The 10,117-nt window shown below is 41.1% G+C and overlaps 1 pseudogene; it reads left to right on the top strand.

Annotated features, from left to right (window-relative positions):
• The window catches only part of LOC122060653, an 11,809-nt pseudogene extending 5,003 nt beyond the window's left edge, over window positions 1-6,806 (top strand).
• Window positions 6,807-10,117: the final 3,311 nt, after the last annotated feature.

Genomic DNA, 10,117 nt, shown 5'->3' with positions numbered 1-10,117 from the left:
TCCCTTTCCCCCAAGGTTCATGGCTAGTGTATGTGTTGGCTTTGCCCCTCCTAGCCATAGAACCATCAATTTATTGCTTTTATTTTAATTGTCTCCCTTTCCCTAAAGCCAAGTAGAGTAACCCTTGTAAGAGTAACTCTCTGGTCAAGTAGGGAAGCTCATATTATAATGCATCCCTCGGGTTAAGTAGAGAAACTTACTTGTGAGTCTTTCTCTAGCTTTCTCCCCTTTCTTTTACTTTATTTTTATTTTAGCATTTTTTTCCTTTATTGTTTTTTTGTTTTTAAATTGCGTGGGTTGTTTATTTTCAGTTATTTATTTATTTAATTTTAATTGCGTGGCTTGCGTCTTTAAATTCTTAGATGACAAATGGTTAGGGCATTATTTTAGATACAAATGGTTAGGACGGTAATTAGAATTAGATCACAACCATTAATCGGTTCACTTTCGTATTATTAAAAGAAGTAAAAAAATAAAGTGGCGGCTCTCCCTGTGTTCGACCAGTAGCTACACTGATCCGTGCGTTTGCAATTACATTTAAAATCTCAAACAAAGGGCTAGACTGAGATGGTACTCCAGCAGAGCTTCCACTGGGGATAGGCTATGGGAGGGCTAGGCTGAGGTGATACTCCGATAGAGCTTTCGCTGGGGATAGGCTTTGGGAGGGCTAGGTTGAGGTGGCACTCGGACAAAGCTTCCACTGGGGATAGGCCATGGGAGGACTAGGAGAAAACTTTTCCTAAAAATCTCACTCAAATAAAGCAAAGGATTGAAGAATTTTGAAGGCCCGAAGAACACTTTGAAGATCCGAAGAACACTTTGGATCTTGTGAAGATCTCTCCGAAGACTTGAAAAACCTCAAAGGGGGAGGGGAGGAGAGAGGGTAGAGCTTCTCTACTATGGGTTTCTCACTAAAAGACTTGGATGTTGTGGTGTGTGACAAAACCAAAGGGAGGAGGGTATTTATAGAATTTTTGGACCAATAGGGTGGAGAGAGAAAATTTCTTAACCAATGGTAGTAAAAAATAAATTTTCTAAACAAATGGGGTGAAAGTAAGAAATTTTGGACCAATGAAGTGAAGGGTAATTTTCCATAGCCAATGGGGTGAAATTTGTAATTTCTTTTGGACCAATCATAGGAAAAGATTCCTTTTTGGACCAATAGGAGGCCGCGGTGTAGGGTATGCTAGCGGGACAATATAGGGTACCTAGGCGGGTGAAGAGGGAATTCCTTCTCTGATTCGGCCATCGGAAGGGGATTCCGATCACCGACAGGAGTGGTGGAGGTTTTATCATGGGTGCAGAAGCTTTGATAGGGGTGCTAGAGGTCCAGCAGGGGTGCTGGAACTCTAGCATGGGTGTTGGAGCTCCAGTAGTGGTGCTGGGGCTTCGGTAAGGGTGCGGTGGCTCTAACATGGGTGCTGGGACTTTGACATGGGTGTGGGAACTCAAACATGGGTGCTGGAACTTGGCAGGGTATGCATGGGGCTGGTCGGGTATACGTAGGGCTTGGCCGATTGTACGCGGAGCTTGGTCAAGTGCACTCGGGGCTTGGCATTTTGCACATGAGGCTTGGTTGGGTCAACACAGGGCTTAGTTGTGTGCATGCAAGGATTGGTTGTGTGCATGCAAGGCTTGGCCATGTGCACACGGCGCTTGGTCGTGTGCACGCGGGCTTGGTCATGTGCATGCAGGGCTTGGTCGTGTGCACGCGGGGCTTGGCCATTTGCACGCGGGGCTTGCATGGGTGGGGGTTCGGGTACTCAAGGCAAGACATGGGGGCTCACATTGGCTGGGTTTGGGCACTCAAGGTAAGGCATGGGTGCTCGCATGGGTGGGGTTTGGGTACTCAAGGCAAGGCATGGGTGCTCGCATGGGCGGGAGATCCAATGGTCCTATTTTGACGTGCCATATATCGTTGGAATCGTAATTCTGAGTACTATGCATCTGTGTAGTCACTTTGGCTGGATTCCTTTGTATATGAAATGTCATAATTGGACCCTACTTCTCTCTTGCACGGGTTTTCTGAGAATTTTGGGTGAGTATGGAATGCTCCTGGGAATAGTTACATCAGTCAGTTACATCTCTGTCGATCGGAAGTGAAAGGTCGCGTCCAAGATCCATGTGTCATCATAGCCGGGGAAGAGTGACAAAATTGGGTGCCTATAGAAGCAAAGAAATAAAAGCTTCAAGATAAAAGCCTATTTGATGTGAAATATGGTGTGTATGGTTGAAACATGATTAGGATATGAATGATCACTTCTGAAATCATCTAAAGAATGTTGTACATGATAAGAATGATGCATTACTCATCCTTGTTAATAATATATATGTGTTGAGCATTGGGAATTGATACACTATGATTTTCAGGAATTCCCTATATGCCTACTAACTACATAATGTGATTTTCTCACATTTGCAGGTTATAGGATTATGCTCAAAAAAAGATGCTAAATGGGAGGATCCAATGCAATCTAGACACCAGTTTACCTATGGATCGATTCACATGTGATTAAGGGAAATATGGGAAGATATTTCACTAAAGCAATCAAGGGCAAAGAAGGAATTTCACCTCAATTTAGAAGTTTGACCAAGAGATTGAGCTACAAAGAAGAATCGCACACAGGAGGACTTGCGCAAGTATATGGGCATAATGGTAATTTTTAAAGATGAGTTCGTCGGAAAATATTGGATATTGGATATTGGAATCGTTGCGTTCATAATTAAAAATAATGCATCTTTAATTCTCAGTTCGAGTCAATTTGGGGTCAGGATGGAGAGATATAGCCCAAAAACCGTTTTGGGCTAAGTTGAAATTTAAGTTGAATTTTAGAATTTTTTAAAATTAATTATATTATCTCTCTCCTCTCTCCTATACATAACTCTCTATGGATTGAGCTCCTCTGTGGTGCAACACAATGTTCGACGGGCATCCAAAGGCTAGAAACACCTTTGCACGAAGCCCAAGGTGGTCACATGCAGCCCAAGGCGTTGCTAGGCATTGGATGCTCACCGGACATTGTCTTGAGCCACAGAGGAGCCAAATCCACTCTCTATTTCCAAATCCTATTGCACCTTAGTTTCATTCTTCCCCTCCTTATTTCTTTTACAAGTATCTTTCTTTTTCCTATTTGGTTTCTAACTCTCCACTTTCTTATCTTACAAGTATCTCTCCCATTCCTAAACTATTTCTAACACACCCTTCTTAGCCTATATATAGGGACCTAATTCACAATTTGGGGAGCACAAAAATTTTAGAGAGTTTTTTCTTATTAGCTTTTTCTCTTCTCTTGAGTTGTAAGCAAAGATTGAAGTTGAAGTTTGAAGTTTGAAGTTCTTAAGCTTGGATTTTGTAGTACATATTCAGTAAAGTACTTTTTATTTTCTTTTTAGTTTCAGCTGTAATTTCATATAATGTCTTGTTCATCTTCTAATTGTTCTTCATCTTTCCTCATCCCCATGGTTAACTAAATCCTACAACTTAGGGATTGGATGAAACCATGAGATGAAGAGCAACTTGTAAGCAATTGATGCCCATTTTCTTAATTCCATGTAACCAAAACTCTATTGCATATACATAAAAAAAAACTCTATGGCAAAGTCAATATTATTTATGCCATTGATTACCTTTCATATGTGTAATTACCAACTTTCAATACGGTGTTGCTTATAATCTAATGCTATGTATGTGTTGAATAACTCATGGGACATATTGGATTTAAAAATCCATATTTTCTATTGACCTATTCAAGCATGCGATATAGAGCTAGAAAGTTTATAGATTGTTCTTAAATCTCATGGTGGATTCTAATTCCTAAGTGCTTCCCCACATCATAATTTCACACCTCTCTAGTGCTTACATAATCTTAGGTTCATTAATTCATTCTAATTTTAATCTTAGATTCACTTTATTATTGCATGTTTAATTTAATTTCATGGTTAATTCTTGTCTTTTTTACCATTGTTAGTTTAGTTTATTTTAATTTGTCACAACCCCATTAGTTAGTACATTTTGCCTAAGTTAGAACTGAGTTTTCCATAGAGTTCACCTCCCTGTGATCGACCCGTAGCTACACACGACCCATGCGCATGTGGTATTACTTTATTATTCAATCAAGTTTTTGAAGCCATTTCCAGGGAGACGACACCTTTGTGTTCAGTTTTAGACTGATTCAGAGTGTCTTTATTCTCTATTTTAGTTTACATTAAGTAAAAAAAAAAAAAGAGTTTAGATTTAGGATTCATCTTTGTGTGGTGCAGTGCATGAGTGTTTGGTCCAGAAACTCTAAAGATCGTTTAGAGCATATAAAATTACACAACAAGGCTGAGGAAATACCCAAAACCCTTAGGGATAGATTCTACCCCACTCGGGCAGCACAACCTTCATGTATTTGTTTGCCACCTGCCCAAGGTACTAACTATGAGCTTAAATCTCAATTCATTACTATGTTACCTCATTTTCATAGTCTACCATCGAAAGATGCCTACCTCTTCCTTAGGGAATTTGAGGAAGTGTGCGTCCTCATAAAGATGCAGCAATTGACAAATGATGTTGTTAAATTGAGATTTATCACTTTCTCGCTCAAAGATGGAGCGAAGAAATGGCTATATGGGTTGCCTACTGATTCCATTACCACTTGAGAGAAATTCACAGTGGAATTTTTGAAGAAATACTTTCCCTTGAACAAAACTAATAAGATTAGGAATGATATTCTTCAATTTAGGCAAAAACCCAGTGAATCATTTTCCAAGCTCATGGAAAGATTCAAAGACCTTCTCCAAGAGTGCCCTCACCATAGACTGGATACATGGCATTTGTGCCAAATCATATATGAGGGAATTGTCTACCACACAAAGCAAATGTTGGAATCTATGTGCCCTATAGGATTCACTTCATTTACTGATGCCAACATTGCTTGGAACTTTTTAGTCGACCTGGCTGAAAAGACTCATGAGTGGGAATCAACTCAAAAGAGTTAGAGAGCCACTACCAAAGGTTTATTTGCTAAAAGTGTTGTGGCAAAAGAAACTCATTGAGATAGTCTTCTCAAGAGACTAGGAGCCATAGTGGTTAAGGGACCTTCTCAAGTATGTCAAGTTAATCAAACTATCCTTATGTGCAGTTACTGCCATGCTCCAAGACATGTTATAGAGGAAAGCCCTAATCTTTCTGGATATAGCAATGGTAGTGAGAATGTGAGTGCAATGTACCCCAATAATCCATATAGTAGCACTTACAATCCAGGATGGAGGAACCATCCAAACTTTTCTTGGAACCAAGGGAATAACCAAGCTGGACCATCAAATTTCCAGAATCAAGGTCAGTTTGGTCCCCCAAGGTCCAACCCTCCTTCTAATTTTGTCAGGCCACCACCCCCAAATCCTAATTTGCAACCCCCCGGGTTTCTAAAAGTGGGTGAGTAAGCTAGGATTAGTTCTTTAGAGAAAAATATAGAACTTCTCATGATACCTTCATGACAAGCCAACATAATATGGAGAAGCAAATCTCCCAACTTGATACGCCTTTACATTAATGGGAAAAAGGGAAGCTGCCAAGTCAACCCGATTTGAATCCCAAGAACTTGAATTTGAATCAATAAGGACAACCTAATTCGCTGAATTTAGTTCAACAAATTTCACACCAAGAAGAGCCCTCCAATCACTATAATGCCATCTATGCATTAAGTAGTGGCCATGAGTACACTCGGGATGATATACTTGATTCATCTGAGAATCCTGAGAACTTTTCTGTTAAGATTAGTACTCCATCTTCTTTGCCAGGTTTGTCTGAGGAACCTAGTACTGTTACTGTTCAGGATGAGCAACCTGAGCGAGTCTTTGTGCCTACTACCCCATTCCCAAAGAGATTAGTGAATACCAAGAAAACTGCTTCCATTGATAAAATCCTTAATGTTTTCAAGAATGTGCAAGTCAACATCCTCTATTGGATGCAATCTCATAGGTCCCTGCTTGTGCTAAAGTCCTCAAAGACTTATGCACTCAAAAGTAATCCACCAATGTACCCAAGAAAGTCTTTTTGGCTACAAATGTTAGCTTTATTCTATCTCACTAGATGGTAGCTAAATATAAGGACCCTGGTTGCCCCACTATATCTTGTGTCATTGGTAACACAAAGATAGGCCATGCTCTTCTTGATCTTGGAGCAAGTGTTAATCTTTTGACTAATGCACGCTTCAATTAGCGGACAGATGAATCAAGACTCCCAAAGGCATGGTTAAGGATGTCTTACTTAAAGTTGGAGAATTTTTATTCCCTATTGATTTCATTATTTTAGACACCCAACCAGTTGCCAACATTCGGGACCAGATCCCAATCATTCTTGGTAGACCATTCCTTGCTACCAATAATGCCATAATCAATTGCAGGAATGGTAACATGAAACTTTCTTTTGGCAACATTTTTGTGGATTTTAATGTCTATACGTTGGGTAAGCAACCAAATCTCCATGAGGAAGAAGTTCATATGATCCAGAAAATTCCAGATTCTGTTAAGACAAATTTTGATATTTTGATTCTGAGTTTCAAGAGTGTATGTAACAATTGAGTCATTTTAATGAGGGAATTATATCTGAGGTTTAGAGTCTCCAACCACCTATAGAGCTCATTGGACCCTTATCTACCTCAATGGCAAAGCCTTCCATTGTTGAACCCCCTAAACTTGAGTTTAAGGAGTTTTCCTCCAATCTTAGGTATGCTTTCTTAGGTGAGGATCACACTCTTCCAGTCATCATTGCTTCTGATTTGACTTCACGTCAAAAGGAGGAGTTGATCAAGCTTCTAAAGTAAAGTAAGGAAACCATAGGATGGACCATGGCTGACATCAAAGGAATTAGCCCTTCTATTGTTTAACATCATATTCACCTCATTGAGGGGTCCAAACCTTCAACGGAACCCCAGAGAAGAGCTAATCCAGTGATGAAGAATGCCATTAAAAATGAATTACTAAAATGGATAGATAATGGGATCATTTATCCTATTTTTTACAGGGGAAGCACTTTTGAAGTAGACCATTTGAGACCCTCATGATGCAATATGGGATCACCCATAAGCTGGCTACACCATATCATCCTCAGACTAGTGACCAAGTTGAGGTATCCAATAGGCAGATTAAGTAAATTTTGGAAAATACTGTTAACCCTAATCGCAAGGATTGGTCTCTTAGACTTGTGCATGCCTTATGGTCTCACAAAACTGCATTCAAGACTGATCTTGGACAATCTCCTTACCGCCTTGTGTATGGGAAGGCATGTCATCTTCCAGTTGAGTTAGAGCATAGAACCTTTTGGGCTATAAAGAAGCTGAATTTTTATCTGCCTACTACTGGTACTCATAGAGGACTCCAACTAGCTAAGTTGGAGGAGCTTCGCAATGATGCCTATGACAATGCTAGATTTATAAGGCGAAAACCAAGGCTTTTCATGACAGACAAATCCTTAGGAAGTCTTTCACACCTGGTGATAAGGTTTTACTTTACAATTCTAGGTTGCATATTTTTCCAGGCAAGTTGAGATCCCGTTAGGATGGTCCTTATGTTGTGCAGACTATTTTTTTCTCATGGTGTTGTTGAGGTGTTGAACCCTAGCACATGTGCAATTTTCAAGGTCAATGGTTAACGGTTGAAGCCCTTGATTGAGTTGCCATCCTTTGCTCTGGAAGATGTCATGGATCTCTATGAGCCTATATATTTATGGTCACATCTTTTAGGAGTTTGAATTTTATGTGTTCATTCCCTGTAAACACTCACGAGACACCACTCGTCCACTAGGGTAACTTATGGGTTTAAAGCCTTATTGCTTATGCTAAGTGCAAATGGGGTTTGGAGTCGCAACCTAGGGTTATGGGCCTAGGACCTAGAGGTGGGCCCGATTCCTGAGAAAAGGGCCCAAAATTTGGTCTGGTCCAGAGATTTGGAGTAAGTGTCAGGTTACAGAGTTGGGAAGGTGTTAAGCACCAACCGATCTTCTTGCTAGATGCTGGAGAATGAACATTTTCCACAATTATTACTATTCCACATGTGTGGCTAAGTTATCACACTATTATATACACTAAAACAAGGCTTATTAGATATCTACATTATACTTAAATGAGGAGAGAGATTATACCTAAATTTGACCCCTGTTTTAGGTCAAGAGGGGTGGGCCCCTGATTGGTACTGGCTCGGACTGTCTTTCGTGTTCTCCCAGCTCAGGGGAAAATGGTCTTGACCTCCAACTTCCTTTCTTGAGAGATGCTAATTGTGATGGTATTCGGATAGAGTTCCAGCTAAGAATGGTCTCTTTTGGATTTGGATTCGGACAGAGCTTCAGCTAGGGAAGGCTATTTCTAGATTTTGATTCAAACAGAGCTTCAGCTAGGGAAGGCTATTTCCAAGCTTGGGATGAGGGGGCACTCTGGCAGAGCTTCCGCTGGGAATGTCTATTTTTGAAAAGATTCCAGGGACACTCGGACAGAGGTTCGGCTAGGAAAGGCTATTTTTGGGCTTGGGATGAGATGGCACTCCTACAGAGCCTCCGCTAGGGATAGGCTAAGGGAGTGCTAGGCTAAGGTGGCACTTTAGCAGAGCTTCTGCTGGGAATGGCTATTTCTGGAAATATTCTAGGGACACTCAGACAGAGGTTTGGCTAGGAAAGGTTATTTTTGAAAAAAAAAAAATGGACTGACCTAAAAATGGATTAAAGAACTCCAAAGTCCCGAAGAACACTTTGAAGATTTGAACAGAGTTTCAGATCTTAACAAAGATCTCTTCATAGACCCAAAGAAACTCAAAAGCAGGGGGGTTTCTATCTCAAGAATACTCAAAAACGCTCAAGAATACTCAAGAACACTCAAGGGAGGTAGCTCAAGAACATACTATTTTTGGCTAAAAAACTGGATCTAACTAAGAATTTGGATTGAAGATCTTCAAGATCCCAAAGAACACTTCAAAGATCCAAATGAGTTTTTGGATCTTGATGAAGATCGCTCCAAAGATCAGAAGAAAATCAAGAGGGGGGAGGGGAGGAAAATTTTACTTTGAAAGGGGATTTAGGTGTCTGTTGGTGTCTTTTTTCTAAAGGAGGGAGGTATTTATAGTTTTTTTCCAACCAAGTAGGAGAAGGGGAATCTCTTTATCCAGTGGATGAAAGGAGGGCTCCTGCCTAAACTGAAGAGATAGGATTTTTGTCCAATGGGTAAAGGGGAGGTTGAAGGCAAAAATGGGTGGGGAGGGCTTTTGTCCAGTGGGTAAAGGGGGTTTTTTAGAAAAAATGGGAGGGGAGAGAAATTTCATCTTGGAAAAAGGTGATTTCCAGAAAAGTGAGAGGAGAGAAAAAGTTTTGCTAGAAAAGGCAATTTTCAGAAAAGCTGGAGGAGGGAGAAAGTTTAGTCAGAAAAAGCAGTTTTTGAAAAAGTGGGAGGAGAGAGAAAGTTTGTAAAAGGTAGTTTTTAGAAAAGCAGGAGGAGAGAAAGTTTTATCAAAAAAGGTAATTTTCAGAAAAGCGCGAGGAGAAAGTGTTGCCAGAAAATGCAGTTTTAGGAAAAGCAAGAGGAGAGAGAAGGTTTTTCCAGAAAAGGTAGTTTTCAAAAAGGCGGGAAGAGAGAGAAGGTTTTTCTATAAAAGGAAATTTTCAAAAAAGCGAGAGTAGAGAGAAGGTTTTGCCGGAAAAGAGAATTTTCAAAAAAGAGGCAGGAGAGAGAAGTTTTTGTTAGAAAGGGCAGTTTTTGAAAAAGCAGGAGGAGTGAGAGTTTTACCAAAAAAAGCAGTTTTTGGAATAACGAGAGGAGAGAGTTTTACTGGGGGTGCGGGCCATGTGCACGGTGTGCGGGCCATGTGTGCATGGTGTGTGGGCATAGTGTGCAAGGTGGTGGCCGGGGCCTGCACACTGTGCAGCAGGCCATGCACAGGGTGTGGTAGGGCCGCCCACAGAGTGTGGTAGGGCTGCCCACAGGGTGCTGCGGGGCCGTGCACAGCATGCGGTAGGGCCACCCACGGCATGCGGAGGGGGCCGCGCACAGCGTGTGGTCGGTCCACACACAGCATGGGGTAAGGCTGCACACAGTGTGTGGCCAGGCTGGCTTGGTTGACTTGGCTGGGCTGGGTGGCCGGTGTGCGCAACATG

This window comes from Macadamia integrifolia, chromosome 14 (genome assembly GCF_013358625.1).
Source record: "Macadamia integrifolia cultivar HAES 741 chromosome 14, SCU_Mint_v3, whole genome shotgun sequence".
Classification (NCBI taxonomy): domain Eukaryota; kingdom Viridiplantae; phylum Streptophyta; class Magnoliopsida; order Proteales; family Proteaceae; genus Macadamia; species Macadamia integrifolia.
Note: the sequence above shows the minus strand (reverse complement) of the source record. Positions and strands in the feature narration are given on the sequence as shown.